The sequence below is a fragment of the Octopus bimaculoides genome, chromosome 9, assembly GCF_046866305.1.
Source record: "Octopus bimaculoides isolate indiv1 chromosome 9, ASM4686630v1, whole genome shotgun sequence".
NCBI lineage: Eukaryota > Metazoa > Mollusca > Cephalopoda > Octopoda > Octopodidae > Octopus > Octopus bimaculoides.
In genome coordinates, this window is record NC_142936.1 from 90998795 (window position 1) to 91018761 (window position 19967).

The 19967-nt window shown below is 38.6% G+C and overlaps 2 protein-coding genes across 2 annotated transcripts in view; one reads left to right on the forward strand and one right to left on the reverse strand.

The window, feature by feature from the left end:
• Positions 1 to 9867, reverse strand: part of LOC106867894 (ferric reductase SjCytb561) — a 29092-nt gene extending 19225 nt beyond the window's left edge. Inside the window, exon 1 of the mRNA XM_014912961.3 lies at positions 9625 to 9867. The gene's annotated coding sequence lies outside the window, so the exon portion shown is untranslated. The remainder of the gene's footprint in view (positions 1 to 9624) is intronic.
• LOC106882734 (ribosome biogenesis protein WDR12 homolog) overlaps positions 1 to 19967 on the forward strand; it is a 103036-nt gene that overhangs the window by 2141 nt on the left and 80928 nt on the right. The window lies entirely within an intron of this gene.

A 19967-nucleotide genomic window follows, 5' to 3' on the forward strand; every position in this document is an offset into this window, starting at 1 on the left:
TAATGCCCCCATCATTACCCATATTGTGCCAGATATTAAAAAAAAAATTAACATAAACATTACTTTTGTCTATACCAATCTCTCTCTGGAAATATATTAATATTTAGCAGAAGCAGCAGAGGTGCGAGAGTTTTATCAAATTAGTTTGTTAAGTGCCATGCACGAAACTTTCGACTCTTGATTCACTTTGTTGCTTTTGTTAAATATTAATAAAAATATATATATATTCATATTTGAGTGAAATAAAGATCAGAGATGCTTTGCCTCGTGCAGAAACAAGGAGCTACTCGGAGATTTTGCAAATTCTACTAAATCCATTTCCGTATCATCAACATAATCACAGGGTTTGAGTGGGGCAGCAAGGACTGAACTAGTCTTCGCTTGGTTCCACTTGCGGTCTCTTCCCAATCACAACCACCAAATGTATCAGGAAGAAATGTATTACTATCATCTCTGTGGTCTCTGGAAAACGGCTGTGATTGTGACTTCCGCAGGCTCTCTGAGAAACACAATAACAAAACAATCAACGAAGAAAACAAGAGAAATAAAAAAGGCGGATTTATATAATATAAATATAATGAAACCGTAAACAACAGCCGGTTGAATGGAAGCGAGGAAAACAATGGTCGAATTTTAATAAACGGAGCATATGGTCTCTTTAAATGTAAACAGCAGCAAGAGGAGGAGGAAGAGGAGAAAGAGGTAGCGGAGAGAGAGAGGCGTCGGTTGGGTTGGAATGATGACTTCTCTACCATATGTTACATGAGCGGTTGTCTACGTAAGACTGAATATATATATATATCGCCTGTGTTGTGTGTTTATGATTGTGTATCCGTGTGTATACATTTGAATTAGTGAGTGTATGACTGTCTATGAGTATGTATGTCATGTGCGAGCCGATGTAATGGTGTGTATGTGTCCTTGAACGTGGTGTGTGTATATGAACGTCATGATGGAGATGTGTTTGTCGAATTATACGTGTGTACATGAGTGTGTGTGTGTGTGTGTATTATACGCGTGTATGTTTGTTACAAGAGGGATGCTAATATGAGTTTATACGTGTGTACATGAGTGTGTGTGTGTGTATTATACGCGTGTATGTTTGTTAGAAGAGGGATGCTAATATGAGTTTATACATGTATGAATGTATCTGAATGTGTGCGTACAACACAGTGTTGGTATCGTGTATGTGTGCGTATGGGGGGGGGGTATATGCCTGTAAGTTTATGTAATATGGTACCACAACTATTGTTAATGGAAGCCACAACTCTTCTGGTCGTTCTACGCAAGAAGCATTAATACTGGTATTACTTGATCTCGTGGTTTGTTATATAAGAGACTATGTCATTCAGTGTAACTCTTATTAAAACTGCAGATTGTGATTTGTGAGAAGTTCAGCTGCTGTTTTTAGCAGATTGAGCGACCATATGTCAGATCCCTTTTAAAAGATTATCAATGAACATTTCTCTTTTTCCCTATCTTCCCTATTTCGCTTTACACTTTATCTTTCGAGCAGAGGCCCCCAATCCAAATTGCCTGCTCTCCCTGGGAATGCAGGATTGCATTTCAAAGGATGTAACAAAGAGAAATAGTATAAACTTTATTAAAACCACTCTTCAGAATAAAATTATTAACTTTGAAAAGAAAAAAGAAAAAAAAAAAATGCTCCATTAACTACTCCAAGAATTTGATTATTCCTCAGAACTATTGTAGTTTAATTTTTTTTAAATATTGAGAAAATTAATTCTTGGATCTTTGACTGTTCTATTACTTTTGTAAAAATAAATCAAATATTTCCTCAGGGTCCTTGACATAGATAAAGTTGAGAAGCAATATTTTAGAGCAAATAGCTGATTTAGCTGGTTGCCTTTTGAGCAAGCATGGGCAAACTGTGGCCCGTGGGACTTTCTGAACAGCATGCCTAATTTCACATGGAAAATAATGTTTGTTAAAATTTAGTTGATTTTTTTTTTTTAACAGTGTGGCCCACCTGTTGGTGAGCCATGTCTTATGTGGTCCACTTCTCATAAAGGGTTGCCCATGTCTGCTTTAGAGACTTTGAGTTTTGACTTCGTTGGGGAGAGTGACAGAAGATTTTCTTTTTGTTTTTGTTACATAATCTCTCTTTTACTCTGTTTCAGTCATTTGACTGTGGCCATGCTGGAGCACAGCCTTTAGTCTTCATCTTTTTGGGGCCCAAAGAATAGGCACCAATAAAAGCATTGGGGATCACTGTAACCAACTATCCCCTTCCTTGCAAGATTTCAGGCCTTGTGACTTTAGAAGAAAAGGATTATTTTTGTTATAGTTAGATGCCTTGTGATATTTCTTCAAAGTCACTATATTCTGAGTTCAAATCCCACCAAGGGAGCCTCAAAACTGTCACATGACTTTCTTGAGGAAAGCACTTTATATCACATTGCTCTGCGATCATTTCCTCATCCCACATGTGGCACATGGTGCACCTGTACAGGTTATGTTGATTTAATGGAGGGAGTGAGCTTATGTGTACACAACCATTTGATCCCTATAAACAAATTATCTGTGTGGTAGTTCGGCAAGAAACTGCCCAACCCTCGTACGTCGTCTAATGATGGGAGAGTTTATCATATATGACAGGCTTTTTTAAGTTTCTGTCTACCAAATCCACTCACAAGGCTTCATTTGGCCTGAGGCTATAGTAGAAGACACTTACCCAAGGTGCCACACAGTAGGACTGAACTTGGAACTATGTGGTTGCGAAGCAAGCTTCTTACCATGCAACAATGCCTAAGATTTTTTATAAACTTAGAGAACATGAAAGAATTTGTTTGTGAAATGGATCTTGAAGCAAATAAAGCTAAAAATAATAACATGTAAATAATCGGTTAAAAGAAAAAAATCCTTTAGACGGAAAAAGACAAAAGAGGTCATTGACTATTTCAATTGGAAGGGTTTTTGAATCTAATATTTATAGCTTTATTTGTATCAAAGTCCACCGTTCCAGTAAACAATAATTGTATCTTGTGACAGTGGACAATATCATAGAATTGGAGACAAGTTTCTGATGAGGCACGACAGGTTTCAGTGAACTGATTTCAATCCTGAATGGAGAGTGATAAAAAAAAAAAAAAGGTTGACCGCCACTAGGTAAAGTCATTAATAACAAACAATTTCCTACTAAAGAATTCTTTCAAAGTTTGGCCCAATGCCAGCAATCTCAAGGGGAGAGGGACAGATGATGACATCAATTCAAGGGCTTGACCAGTATTTTGTTTTATCATCCCCGAAAAGATAAAAGGTAAAGTCTACTTTGCGTAGATTTGAACTCAGAATGTAAAGAGCTGAAATAAATGCAGCTAAGCATTTTGGCCAATAAACTAACAACTCCACCAGCTCATTACCTTAATTTCCTGCTAATATAATAAAAAAATTGCGTGTGTGGTAAGTAGCTTGCTTACTAACCACATGGTTCTGGGTTCAATCCTACTGCGTGGCATGTTGAGCAAGTGTCTTCTACTATAGCCTCGAGCTGACCAAAGCCTTATGAGTGGATTTGGTAGATGGAAACTGAAAGAAGCCTGTCATATATACATATATGTACGTATATGTATATGTTTGTGAGTCTGTGTTTGTCCCCCCAACATTGCTTGACAACCGATGGTGGTGTGTTTACGTCCCCGTAACTTAGCAGTCCGGCAAAAAGAGACCGATAGAATAAGTACTAGGCTTACAAAGAATAAGTCCTGGGGTCATTTTGCTTGACTAAAGGCAGTGCTCCAGCATGGCCACAGTCAGATGGCTGAAACAAGTAAAGGAGTAAAAGAGCATACCTAACCAAAAGCCAAACATATATAAACAACAGTGTAAAACATGTCAGGCCAAGTGAAATTGCTTGAGAGGACTCGTCAGACCAAGTGAAATTGTAGTCATGGACAGTACTTATTTATTTATTTATTTATGTGTCCTTTTAAAGCCTAGCCAGGCTTATGGGCCCGGTTTCTATAGCGTATGTGTTCTCCCCCAGCTGGACGGGATGCCAGTCCATCGCATCTTTACTCAAGAAACAGGAAGAAAGAGTGAGAGAAAGTTGGGGCGAAAGAGTTTTGGGATTTGGTTTGCAAGATTCTTTATGCAAGTTCGTGCGTTGTTGAAGCATATTCTGTTGTGTCTGGGGAGAGTCACTGTCTTTTAGTGCCTTATAATTGAACACACTCACTGGCAAGTAAAAAAAAAAAAAGAAAGTAGAAATTTTACTGGTGAGTGTTAAATTATAAGGCACTAAAAGAGAATGACTCTCTCCAGACACAACAGAGTATATATATAGATACGTCCCGGCTATAATCTTGGAGCCCTGGTAATCCGTTACAGCACTTACCCATGGTTCTATAACTCCTGTCTCAGCTATAACCTTGGAGCCCTATATATCTGCTATATTGGAAATCTACAATGGTTCCATAACTCCCGTCTTGGCTATAACCTTGGAGCCCTGGTGATCCGTTACAGCACTTACTCAGTGTATCTAATTGGTTGGATCACCTGTGAACTAAAAGCCCCATAAGAAATAATTAAGATTCAGTTGACTTAAGTACTTAAGTTGAAGCACCAAGCCAGTCCGGTATTATCCGCACAGCTTGAAGTAAGGTGAATAAAATCAAAATAAGGAACAGGATATCAAGTAGTGATGCAGTACAACGGTTTCAAGTGGCTCCATTTAATTGCACAATGCAGTCATTACATCAATTTAAATACAGCTGCACAAAAAATATTTATATGGAATTTCAACAGGCAGGACACATTAATATAATTTTTCTAAAATATTTTAACAAAGTAAGATGCGTATATATACATAAGACTGAATTTAATTGAGTTGTTACCTGTAAATTTGGATTTTTATCCCTAATATTATTATTATATACATATATATATATATATATATATATATATATACATACACACACACACACATATATACATATATACTCCTCCATGCTGGCATGGGTTGGACGGTGGCACGTAAAAAGCACCCACTACACTCTTGGAGTGGTTGGCATCAGGAAGGGCATCCAACTGTAGAATCTTTGCCAGATCAGATTGGAGCCTGGTGCATCCTCTGGCTCTCCAGACCCCAGTCAAACCGTCCAACCCATGCCAGCATGGAAAATAGATGTTAAATGATGATGATGATGACGACACGTATATGTGTGTGTGTGTGTATATATATATATATATACATATATATATACACACATATATACACACGTATATATACACACATACAAATACACATATATCTACACACATGTATATCATCATCATCATCATCATCGTTTAACGTCCGCATATATATATATATATATATATATATATATATATATATATATATATACACACATACACACATCTATATACACATACATATATACTTATACATATATATATATAGAGACATATATATATACACACAGACACACACATAGACACATATTGTTTTATCAGTTTCAGCTCAAAGTTGTGGCCATGTCGGGGCACTGCCATTTTGCTACACTGTTATTACTGAGAGCCTCCTCCAATATGTGGCATTTGGTGAACAGGGGAGCTTGATGTCGCTACCCTCATTCAGGCCTCCTGCCGCAAGGTAGGTTCATCTGGGACTTCAGCAGGAAGAGATCCTGTTTTGATTTTAAAACACATCCTCGTTGTGTATGTCCCTCAGGTTCTTTGGGAGAACATTAAAAAACTATGGGCCCCTGAAGCCCAGGCTGTTGCAGCAACTGGTCCTGAAACAACAGCATTACTGGGATCTTAGGCAGTGTGCAATGGCGACCTGTTCTGGCATTTGTGTGACTTTCAATGCCAAAATTTGGCACAATTCCTTCCAGACGTATATTACTGCATACCTCTCCCACCTTTGCTCCAAGGAGTAGAGTCTTAGCTGTTTCAGCCTTTTCCAATAGCTGAGCTGTTGCAATGAGACGATCTTTTTTGTGAAGCTTCGCTGGATTACTTCAAGGTCCGCTGTTAATTTTACATTGTGGGGTGACCATAGTTGGGAGCTGTAGTCCAGGCGGCTGAGGATGAATGTCCTCCAGAGGACCATTATGGTTTCCTTCTCTGGTTCTGAAGGTTCACAGGATCCAGCCAGCCAGCCAGTCAGCCATCTGCACTTTGTTGCCATCTTGGTAATGTGCACTTGGAAAGATGCATCATCACTCATGTCGATATCCAGGTCCCGCACTAATTTAGGTTCTGGGATTGTAATCCCCTGTGGGCCAGTGTAGCCTGTAAGTTTTACGTTTGGTTTTTGGCTTCTGGTAGTGCGGGGCTTGGAATTGTCCAGCATTAAACTCCCTATTATTGTCCTCAGCCCATCTGTAAATTGAATTCAACTCCTGCTGCAGGTGTACATCGTTAGGGTTTTGTATTTTCTGCAAAACTTTCATATCGTCTGTGTTGCTAGCAACAGTGGCTATCCAAGCAGTGGAGGGCATATATGAGAGGGCCACTATGAAAAGCAGTGGTCCCAAGACAGTACCCTGCAGAACACCACTCACTATTTGTGTTTTCTTTAAAGTGGCTCCATTGGCTACCACTGCCTGACCTCTGTCTTTCAGAAAGTCATGTAACCACTCTCCAAGTTTTCCAGCTATGCCGAGATCACGCAGTTTGTGGCATATCATGTCCACATTCAAGTTGTTGAGTAACTACCTCAATACCAATCATTTGTCCAGATAGGGTCAGGTAGCTCCTACCTGGTCGAAAACCATGCTGGGTATCCCTCAGCAAGTTGTTTTCATTACCAACCTGGCTGAAACCAGCTCTGGCTCTGTAGTACAAATGTCTTGTTTTCATAAGTTTTGAATTAAAATCTTCCATGAAACCTTAGTCACAATTTATGTTCCTAACACTAGCTGAATGATAACTAAGTTATTTTACTAAATTCTTTGTTATATTTAAAATCAATTGAAAGAAACACAGAGCATCTCAAAATGAATACGGGAACGAAAGGGTTAAAGGAATGTGATTAGTTTCCCTCTGACTATTCATTCCATGACTTTGCAGATGTGTGAAGTCAGAGAGATAGGCCTATACTTTTTGGCATCTGCTCTGCTTCCTCCTTTATGGATTGGGAATATTATTCCCTCCTTCAGTTTGCCTGGCAGCTTGTCCCAAGTTCTTCATTGGTATTTTGATATCATTTCAGGCGGTTTAGTACTTAGTGTATCTGGCTCACAATTGTTAGGCCGTGAGTTCGATTCCTGACAACGTGTTGTGTCCTTGAGCAAGACACTTTATTTCGCGTTACTCCACTCAACTCAGCTGGCAAAAATGAGTTGTACCTGTAATTCAAAAGGGCCAGCCTTGTCACATTCAGTGTTATGCTGAATCTCCCAGAGAACTACTTTAAGGGTACGAGTGTCTGTGGAGCGCTCAGCCACTTGCATGTTAATTACACAAGAAGGCTTTACTGTTGATTGGATCAATGGGAACCTTCATCGTCGTAACCGATAATTACTTTTTCTCAAATTACAAAATTTCCTTTTTTTTTTCACTATATTTCAAACTTTTTGAAAAATGTTCAATATTTTTCACCTTTTACAGTTTTAAAGTTTTGTCTTAATGGCAATTATTTTTTAACTGTAAAAAAAAAATTGTCTATGAAAAGTGTGATTTGGCAGAGAAAATGTGGGTAGAGGTGTGAAAGTATTCCGAATTAAGTGAACCTGGAAAACTCCAAAATGCGGAAGCTTGGAAATGTTGATGAGGTTGGAATTGAGGTTAAAAAAACAATATGGTGCTTTAAGTTTGATTGGAATATAACCCCCTCTTTAGATTCTAATTTCTCCATGAAGAAAATTCTATATGCAACTTCTTTCGTCTATTCTATATCTATACACACACATACACAATCATCATCATTTAATGTCCGTTGTCCATGCTGGCATGGGTTGGACAAAGTTGGACAATATGTGTGTGAGTAGATTGTTTGAAGTGGTGTACAAATTTTCTATTAAGATTTTTATATATTTTATAAGATTTTAAAAAATATATTCTGAGAGCTTGAATATACATATACGTACACATACACACTGATATAGGCATACACACATGTATTTCCACACATACATTTACTCACGACCATATATATACACACACAAACTCACATTCTTCATACAATCAAGACTGGTATATGATGAAAAGACTGAAGCTTTGAACAAATGAATGAATGAAGACAAACAAAAAAACACTACTGTTACTACATGGACGGGAAACAGTTCCCTGTGTAATTCGAACACATATGCCAGCATGTTTATTCAAATTCTCACAAACCTACTGAGAATATACGGTTTGAGTGATTTAATTGATACATCCCACATTCACACACATTATGACTACAATCAGTGAAACAATTCTTCCAGACTCAAAATATGTTACCAACTCTACATGAAAACAAACAGAAGGAAGATTTCAGTTTACAAATGAAGTGATTGTTGAGAAAAAGAAATAAAGAACCAAAAAATGAAACTAAAACACCCGAAGTAATCGATTTTCTACGATTTATAACCGCCTCCGCAATATCATCTTTTTACTGCCCGAAGTAATGAAAGAGAGAGAGAGAGAGAAAGAGAGATAGAAGAGGGAGGGAGACTGTGTATGTACATAACGTAGATGAAACTATGGTCCATCGAGAATGACGAGATATAACCACCAAATCTACCTAAAATCACAACCTACTGCCTTACAATTAAAAAGACATAACGAAAGGAAGGATACATTGGTTGATGTAGTCCTAGATAAATTATGTATGAAGAAAAAACAAAAGCTGCGTGTTAACAGCTGGAACGTCTATGGTTTACTAAACCAAGACCGACCGGGGCCTTAAACAGCAATTAAAAGCTGTGTGGTCTTTCTTTGCCACATTTGATGCCGAATCAATGTGCGATTCATATATGCAGCCACTTGGCCTATTAGAAACAGCAGTCAAATCACCCTCAAATACCACCTGTCGTATTAAAAAAATGTAGGAACATATTGGTTATTGGTAGTCGCTACATACACTAGACCTGAAAATACAAATGAAATAAAACAAAGACGAGATTACAGTTAGAACGTCTGATCGTTGGTTTACTGGATCAGTGATGACTAGGGACTAAAACAATAACAATCAATCATAGAGGGTGATTGTCTTGGTTTATATAATACACTAGCTAAAGACTTGCTAGTGTCCCTAACCAGTTTTAAGGAGACACACACATACATATAAATAGGCCCATATGAACATGGGTCCTCACACGAAATCATACAATAGATTGATGGCAACGGGTAATATTTATTATATATAGTTATTTAATTCCTGATCTCCCTTAATTCTCTATCTTTCACTGTATCTCGCTTTCAACCTTTATACACACAAACATGTGCAAGTCTATATATATATATAAATATATATATATATATATGAATATTACTGTTTGTGTGTAGGGAATATATGTACATATGGTTCTGTGAGGTAATGTGAAAGTAAGGGTATATTAATGTGCGCTTTGATCGAGCTCTCCCGGGAGGTCTAACTTACATAAACAACGACACAAAACACACGAACTTGTAAAACAAAAAAATGGTCCATAAGAAATATTCAGTTACCCGTCTTTCAGTAGATTCTGATTTCTGACTTCGCACTTTCCTTTCCAATTCTTCGTAACACTCTTTCACCCTCGAACTCTTCTGCCTTTTTTTGTTGGTGTTCAATGTTTTCGTCACCTTCGATCAGTGTCGAAAGCTTCAATCGAACTGCAACGACGACAGGCGACGATTTTCCTTATAAACAGCAGATTTCGTCTTCCCCAATCTTCTCCCCTACATTAACTCTCTCTCGTTCTCATACATTGTGCCCTTCTCTCTCTCTCTCTCTTAGATTCATTGTTTATTCTATCTATTTCTACGCTACCTCTCTGTCTGTCTCTTCCTTTTCCTCTGCAACTGTCTCACTCGCTTTCTCCTCCCACTCTCGGCTACCGCTGTCTCTTTTCTCTCCTACTCTCTCTCTTACTGTTACTTCAACCCTCGATATTTCCTTTTCATTCTCTCCTCGGTGAAAGGATTTTTTTTTCTCCTATTGTTTTCTTTTTTTCTTATCTCGCTAAACACAAGCTTTTCTTCTTCTATTTCTCTTCCTTCTTTCTGTCATCCTTTGGTCCTTCATTTCAACCACACACACTCTCTCCCCCCCTTTCTCCCTTAAACCTTCTCTATTTCTTCATCTTCCGCTTTCTCTCTCTCCTTATCGCAAACACCTTGCAATGTCTCTGCCCCTTATATTCGAAGTTTTATTTGGTGGTCAAAGTGTTGATTACGAATAAGTTCACCGCCGTCAGTTCATCGCAGGAGAGTTCACCACCATCAGTTCACTGCGAGGAAAGTTTACCGAGAAAGCACATCCGTAGTATCTCACCATTAATAAGTGAAAAGTATTTTATTAAAAAACAAAACTCAGAAAAATTGAAGTTAAAAAATTATGTCAAAGAATTCGTACGGTGAACTTTCCCTGCGATGAATTGATGACGGTGGACTTACCGGACATAGAAAGTGTTGGGCGCTGAAGAATAAAGCAAAGAGCTAACGGGGCACTGAAACTGGTTCCAAAATATGGATCCATCGTCTATATTGAGATATTCGATTAAATTAACCGAAATAGCTTGTCATGCAATTTAATCCTACTTTCGATCAACTGTCTCCATGATACAAAATATTTTAGGTTCAGATTTCCTTTTCACAGTTTTAGTGTGTATGTACACACATACATGCATGTACAGTCTCTCTCTCTCTCTCTCTCTCTCTCTCTCTCTCTCTCTCACACACACACACACACACATACACACACACACGTAGGTTGTTCTGAAAGTAATGCAAAAGAGAGCATAATCGTTTCTTTGTATTAACTGAGAAATCGTTCAATTTTCACACGTTGGTCGAGTAACCCTACCTTCGTAGCAGCTCTTGTTTTCCCTCATTGTTCACAAATAATGGGATCCATGACGACGGAAGGAGGAAGGCCGTCCGGCATCCACAGAAAGCTATAGAGTGTTTAGTGTGATGGCATCGGAAAATGTGAGAAAACTAGGTACCTTTGTAGCTGACATCCGATTTGAAGATGAAAAGGGCGAAGGGCGGAGATCTACTCTCATCCGCTGCAAGCGTTTGATGTCAATGTAGACGTGTCGTCCTTCACCTGAAATCTAATGACAAGGAAGGAAACATGGCCGTGTGTTTATAATCCGTAAATAAAAGGCTTAGTTCATGGAATGGTGCTGTAGCTCTTCTCCAAGCCTTACGCAGTTCAAGATCCAGCAATCGGCAGAGGAAGTCACGGTGATTGTTTTAATGGATGGCAAGGGCTCGTGAACAGCAAGCGGTAACATTGAGAAACTGAAAAAGCTTAGAGGAGCCATTACGAAGAAAATGCTAGACAAGAACCTGAAAACGATCCACAGTCACTACAGCAAAGAATGACCAAACTCATCTTTGGCGATATGTAAGGTCATGTATAATGTAGCGGGCAAAAAGATCCTCTCTCTCTCTCTCTCTCTCTCTCTCTCTCTCTCTCTCTCTCTCTCTCTCTCTCTCTTTCTTTCCCTCCCTCTCTCTCTCTTTCTCTCTCTCTCTCTGTCCTATCATGACTCCCCACAGCGATATCAAATAGCTCATTTCTATTCTTTTTGAAGAAGAGTTAACGATTTCTTTACATTCATTGCAATAGTTATATCTACGTTAGTGATAGTTGTATATGCTTTACAAAAATCCAATACCTTCTGGAGGAGCTTTTTGGAGATCGAGAGGTAAAACTCCACAATGGATTGGCATTTGGGCTTATCTTTAATTTTCTTGAGCCATTCAAGGGTTGCGTTGCTACATACACATTGAATAAGCAGAGGGTTATACAGGGATGACGGTCTAGGAGTCGTACGTTTCCATTTGTGTGTGTGCGCGCCCTCTTTCTCTTTTCGGCCACCTACTTGGTAGCAAGGTTGTAAAAGAAAGCATCTTGTTTTGTTCATCATTCTTTAAATCTTAAGGTCTTGCAGATTTTTGACAGCTTTATCCAGTTCCTGATATCGTGATCATTTGTAGTGTATGAATTAAGCATTTGCATACATACATACATACATACATACATACATACATACATACATACATACGTACGTACGTACGTACGTACATATATGTGTGTATGGATGGATGGGTAGATGGATGTATGGATGGATGGATGGATGGTTTACAGGTAAGTTCACTGCGGGGAAAGTTTACCGAGAAAATATATCTATAGTAGCTCACCATTAATAGTTAAAAACTATTTTATTGAAAAACAGAACTAAACAAGCCAAAACGGAAACAAACAAACAGTGAATTGATGACGGTCAACGTACCAGGCATTGTATGTATGTATGTATGTATGTATGTATGTATGTGGAAATACCTGGGTTGGTGTCCAGGCGCGCAGTTGGTCCACTGGGAGTGGGAGACTCCTATCTTGTTGTCACAACATCTCCCTGGGAGAGGGAAACTCTGAGAGAAAACCTGCGACACTGACGATCTTCAATGATGTAGACTAGTTCTTCTTTTCGAGTGTATGTTGTCCGTGTTCAGAGAGTGGGATTGGATTTGGGCAAATCCTTTCCCCACAATGAAAAACTATCATGCACAGGGGCATCGCTTGAAAAAAAAACAAAGTAAGACCAACCACAAAAATGGCTGGTCCTAGCCTTCGCATCTGTGAGACTTTCGATCAGGTGATGGCAATACTCAAACACGAATTTCCGGCCATCACATCATGTACGTATGTGTGTGTGTGTGAACTTTAGAACAGCAAAAACATAAAATGAAAAATGGAAAGTGTTTCAAGCCAATCACAAACAAATTAGGCGCTTGTTCATTTGTTTGCGGGCGCGCGCGTGTGTACGTGTGTAGAAACAAAAAACAACATCAACAACAGTAAAAACAATCACAAAGTGAAATGTTTCTTTCCTAGGACAAACAAGTTGGTCATAGACATGACCCCAGATAACGAAATTAAAAATTTGAGTTCGTTAATCAAAATGTTAAATGGACAACGGCAAAAGTGAGAGTGTGCAAGGCCGACAAGCTTTATCATATCTTGCCCAAAGAAACTGGGAAATTTCACAGAACCAATGTAAATGTATTCAAGAAGCACCTGGGATGTCTGCGATTCCAGACGAACCAACGTCACAACAAGAAGCGCAACTGAGGGCAGCGGTACCAAACTTATTCACTAAAAGTTAAATACTATAGAAATTCAGTGCCAAATGCAGAGGCGGTTCCTCCAGCATGGCCACAACTGTAGGGTTGGAAGTAGTGAAGGAAATATACGTAAAAGATAGATATATATATGTATATATATATATATATATATATATATATATATATATATATATATATATATGGGAGAATATACAAAAAATAACAACAGACGAGGACAGGTGGTGTAAATAACAAAAGTATATATTAGTATATATATATATACTCTTTTACTCTTTTACTTGTTTCAGTCATGCTGGAGCACCGTCTTTAGTCAAGCAAATCGACCCCAGCACTTATTCTTTGTAAGCCTAGTACTTATTCTATCGGTATCTTTTGCTGAATCGCTAAGTTACGGGGACGTAAACACACCAGCATCGGTTGTCAAGCGATGTTGGGGTACAAACACAGACACACAAACATATACACACACATACATACATACATACATACATACATACATACATACATCTCTCTCTATCTCTCTCTCTCTCTCTCTCTCTCTCTCTCTCTCTCTCTATATATATATATATATATATATATATATATATATATATATAGTTTGTAAGGATTGGTTCTTCGTTTATTGCATTATGTAAAGATGAAAGAACAGCGATTGAAGTTGTGAAGAAAATATTTATTTACCGTACATTGTACATAATACCTTGCCTTGACAGGCAGGTGATAAAAATCCAAGTGTACGAAGTTTCTCCCTCTGACCATGGTTCTAGTGGTCCGTTCACTAACTGATGGTAGTTGTCTCTGACTCGAGTTGTCACTCACTGACTGATTGAGTTGTCACTAACTGACTGAGCAATAACCAAAGTGACTAACTGATTTTTGCTTGAGGGTTCTTGTTTTTATAACTCTCCAGAAGCATAAACATATCATTGAGAACAATGGATTTCGTTGGTGGTACTTGTTATCCTAATTCTAGCTTTTGGTGAAGTAGAAGAGGTTAGAAGGGTCAAGTAGTGGAGACATTATTTCGGCTTAGCTAGGCATCTGGCAAATGTAAACTGTCACAGAAAAACTATTGTTCCACCATGAAAAAGTTCTGTTGAACTGTTGCTTGAAATTTGGCTATGATGGATCGAATCCACTTCATGCCTGCATGATCCACTACATGTATATATATATATATATATATATATATATATATATATATATATATATATATATATATATGTGTGTGTGTGTGTGTCTGTATTTTCAAAATCCGATAGAATCAAGGTATTTAAATAACAAAGACACCAAAGTAGAGTCGGGGATAGCGCACCTGTGCACTATCTATCTATCCATCTATTTATCTATCAAATATACATACATACATACATACACACACACACACACACACACACACACACACACACACACACACACACACACACACACACATAAGTGGTCTGATCAATAAGTATCCGGAGTGTTATAGTAACGAAGCCAAAGCATGCAGAGTAAAGCCGCTTGGTACAGACTGACCTTAAACTCTGCTGTGCATGCGCACTAAGTTTTAACATTCTAGCTCACATCCAGTGCTTGGAAGGAATGTGTGTAGCGTGTGACCGTCGCATTGACCATGACAGAGGAAGCTAAGCAGATAATCTGCATAAAATTTTGCCAAAAGCTTGGCGATACTTGCTCAGAGGCCTAAGCAAAATTTTCAAAAGGTTTTCATCGTTCTAGACACAATCAAGGAGATTTTGTGCAACTGAAACCCGAGCGTCTTTTTGGTTAGCTGAAAGTAGTTTTAACACAAAGTTGGCTGACACACGTTTCATACCCAAATCTTCAGTGATAATGGACTGAACAGAACCCTAACTAATCTGCGCATCCTCTAATAACTCACGGATGGTGATTCGACGATTTCTCCTCACAGCTGCACGCACATCTGCGATATTTTTCTCAGTTCTGCTGGTTGTTAGTCTCCAGAACATTCGTCACTAACGACATATTTCGGCCATATTGGAAATGCCTGAACCACTCATACACATGTGTGCGGCTCATACACTCCTCTCCATACACTTTCTGATACTTTGCGTGGGCCTCTGAGAAGGTATCACCATGACAACTTTCTCAGTCATGGTCAATGCGACGATCACACGCCACATATAAACAGCAGAAGTGAGCTAGAGCGCTAAAACGTAGTGCGCATGCACAACAGAGTTCAAGGTCAATTTGTGTGAAGCGGTTTCACTTTGCATGCTTTAGCTTTGTTACTATGGCAACAGTCCAGCTACTTATTGATCAAACCTTGTACATACATATAAATAAAAAATACATCCATATATTGCATATCTATCTATCTATCTATCTATCTATCTATCTATCTATCTATCTATCTATCTATCTATCTATCTATCTGTCTGTCTGTCTGTCTGTCTGTCTGTCACCATCATCATCATCATCATCGCTTAACGTCCGCCTTCCATGCTAGCATGGGTTGGACGATTTGACTGAGGACTGGCGAACCAGATGGCTACACCAGGCTCCAATCTGATTTGGCAGAGTTTCTACAGCTGGATGCCCTTCCTAACGCCAACCACTCCGAGAGTGTAGTGGGTGCTTTTACCTGCACAGGAGCCAGTCCAGTGGCACTGGCAACGATCTCGCTCGTATGTTTTTTCACGTGCCACCGGCACAAGTGCTAGTAAAGCGACGCTGGTAACGATCACGCTCAAATGGTGCTATTTACGTGCCACTGGCACGAAAGCCAGACAGCTGCTCTGGCAATGGTCACGCTCGGACGGTGCTCTTAGCGCTCCACTGGTGCAGTTGCCCCAACAGGTCTCCGCAAGCCGAGTTTCGTGTCCAATGAAGGAGAGGTTGGTATGGGTGCCAGTCGTCGAATTTGGTTCGATTTCGATTTCACTTGCCTCAACAGGTCTTCGCAAACAGAGTTTAGTGTCCAATGAAGGAAAGGTACGCATAAGTGGGCTGGCTACACGCTTGGCAGAGGCCTCGGATTATGGTCTCACTTGGTTTTCCGGGTCTTCTCACGCACAGCATATTTCCAAAACAAATAGTGAGGTATTATCAATCGGGGCAAAATACTTCAGAAGCTCTCTGTTGGCACATCAGGCCTACAGTATTTCTTAGATTAGTGAAGAACTCCGGGTTATCTTGTGGCAGGGTCCAAGGTTATGGTTCATCACAATTCTACATTGTCAATCCATGGATGGGCTCCAGGTAAACTGGTTTAACACAGATTGCTATATAAGAAACTAGTTAAAAATAATGGTATTCTTTTATTCTTTTACTTGTTTCAGTCATTTGACTGCGGCCATGCTGAAGCACCACCTTTAGTCGAGCAAATAAGCCTAGTACTTATTCTATCGGGGTCTTTTGCCGAACTGCTAAGCTACGGGGACGTAAACACACCAGCATGGCTTGTCAAGCGATGGTGGGGGGACAGACATAAACACACAAACATCATCATCATCTATATACGACGGGCTTCTTTCAGTTTCCATCTACCAAATCCACTCACAAGGCTTTGGTCGACCCAATGCTATAAACGTGAAAATATACATGTTTTTATGTAAACTTTATTTTTGTTAATATTGTTATTCTAAATTTATTATGCATGTCATATCATTGTTGTACTTTGACCATTTTCGACCTGCATTTTAATACCTTCGTATAAAGAACACGTTACATAATTCCAGTAGAGAAAAGGCGAGAGGTTTTTACTCTGAATGTTGCATCCTTAAAGAACATTAGAGAGTAGAGTATTTTGTAATTGACAAAACAAAATGTATTGTGTGTGATCTACAATTACACTTTGAGACCCCCTTCGGTCATGACTGACCATGGGATTGCATCTAACAAGTTCCCCTCCCAGGCACAAGTCCGGGCAAGGTTGTTTATGGAAGACCAGCAGTCGCCCATGCATACCGACCTCCCCTCTCCACGCCACCAGTGTTATCCACGGGAAAGGCAAAGGGGCCGATACAGCTTGGCACCTGTGACGTCGCAACACATTCCTACAGCTGAGTGAAGTGGAGCAACGTGAAATAAAGTGTCTTGCTCAAGAGCACAACACGCAGCCCGGTCCGAGATTCGAACTCACAACCTCATGATTGTAAGCTCGACACTCTAACCACTGAGGCATGCGCCTTCACACAATTACACTATTGCAGTGCTAAAGAAAAATGAGCAGGTATTACCAAACAAAGCATATATCTTACTATTTTCATGTAAAAGGAAATCTAGGTAGCCAGAAATATGAAGACTTGAAATGGAATAGTTTGTCCCAACAATATTCAAGCTAGTTTGAGAGTGACTTATTTGTTTGTTAAGAAAAGAAAACCGTTTGCTGGCGGTAAAGTATTTAAATCTTGTGTAATGTGAATAGTGGAAGAAATATGTTCAGAAAAAATAAATTTATTCAGTTATATCATTGTGTAAAAACCTGTAACTTAGTGACTTAAAACATAGAAGATATCATACTTTGCAAATTAAACAATAAACTACAAGATTTCCGAGAGGTTTTTTCTCAACGTCTTCATGAATCAACAAATGTGTCAGACAATTTAGCATTGCAATTGTTCATCCGGGGAATTAATGCTAACTTTGAAGTGATAAAAGAACTATCTTCTGCGAGAAATATGCATGGAACAACAATTACTGAAGACATTTTCAAAGTGCTAGAAAAAACATTGACGAAGTACAATCTAGTTTGGAAATGTCTAACGGATACCACAACAGATGGTATAGAAAAAAATTGTATGAGGCGTAGAAAAGCGTTTCATTGGACAAGACTACGAACCACGTGAGAGTTTTGGGTGTACAAAATCTCTAGTGTTTCGTCATCATTCATTGATAGGGGCTTTGCCGAAAACACTTAAATCTGTCGTGTCACCCATCGCATGCACTCAACCATTGTCAGTTTCGATTATTTTTGGAAGAAATGGAAGCTGAATATAGTGATGCGTCATACCATTTTGCTGTAAGATGACTTAAAGATATGAGAAAAATCGTGCTTAGTAGCTATTTGCAACTACCAATGAATGTTGTTGAAACTGACACTCTCAACAAAGGAATAAAATAAATGAATTCTTTGTCCTTTCAAATTTGTCCAAAACATCTCGCTAATATGACGCTACAGTTTCAACAACCTTTTTCCAAACCTTGATGGAAACAGAAATATTAAAAATCCTTCATAATTAACTGCATCAACGAATCACTGTTACTGGATCTTCCACTGAAAGTTAACTTACAGTTAAATGACACATTAAAAGAGAAGTGCAAAAAGGAAAACCGGATTAATCTTTATTCATGGTTTTATTTCCTTAAAATCCTTTACTCGAGAGTGTGCGACATCATTTGTCATATATCCTATTTATTTGAAAAACCATTTCCAAAGAGGAAGTAAACCCGTTTATAGGTCAGTGATAACTGATCGAAATTTGCAGATAATTTTGACTGCAAAAACCAAAATTTGACAATAATTTGTCTCCTTAAAAAAGAAATTAATCGCTCTCATCGATTGATTGCGCACAAATGCCTGAATGTATTAGCAGCCATATTTCACTCAAATCACATACCACCGCCTTTAGAAAGAAATAAAGGAAAGCACATACGGGATGTTGTAGTTTCAGACGAAGTATGTTTGAAGTGACAGGATGGCCATTACTGGAACGCCTTTCATGACAGATCTGCTTGATCAAGACTGACCTGGAGCTAAAACACCAACAGCAATGAGGACGATCTAATGTAGGCTGAGACATACTCCTAAAACACATCATACAAAGTTGATGTGAAGGATAAACGGCAACAGCAGCAATAATAATGAAAGGTGTGAGCTTTTATTTGTAGCCATTGGTGTTAAATATATCTCCACCTGCAGACGCTGGCGACACAACTCGGTGGTTTTCAAACGGTGAGTCTTTTACAATTTAGGTGTGTTGTGGATGTTATAAAAATGTAAGTTATATTATGCTGGAACGTTTCGAAAAAATTGCTCTATTTTTCTGATTTTGTTATGCAGGAATAAATAGATAAGTAATAGTTACGTATAAGAATGCATGTATGTATGATTTTTCAGTTTAGAATATATTTAAAATTTTCCATGCGTCGTGAGTCAGTATTTTTTTAATTGGCTTCACGTGGTTATTGTTGGTCTATGCAGAATAATCGAGTACATAAAACCACACCTTTGTCATTGTTGATTTATAGCCACTATAAATTATGCTTACATAAGCTGTTTTGATATAATTGGTCCGATCTTAGATAATTGGTCTCATAAGGCATTGTTCGTTTTACCTGGTGATCATAATTGCATGCGCGGTATTGGTGTGCGTAAAATTGATTGAAACGAATGTCTTAATGTCATACAATTTTCACAACCCTCCAACAATGAAGACACTTTCTGTAATATCCACCAACTTTGTAACTCTGTAAAATCAGCACAATCCGTATTAATATGTGCTTTTCAGAGAGATTACTATACTTACACTAATTAATCGTCATTCGTTGTGATCCGTTCACATCTCCTTAATAAAATCTAACACCTTAAGACCAATTTCCACCATTTCTTCCCATGTCTTCCTCGATCTTCTCTTCGGCATGGTCCTTCCACTCGGTGGAAGTCTTTTTTTTAAAATTTATTTTATTTGTATTTTAATTTTTTTAAAACAAAATTTACATCCTCCATTCACACAGTTTGGTCA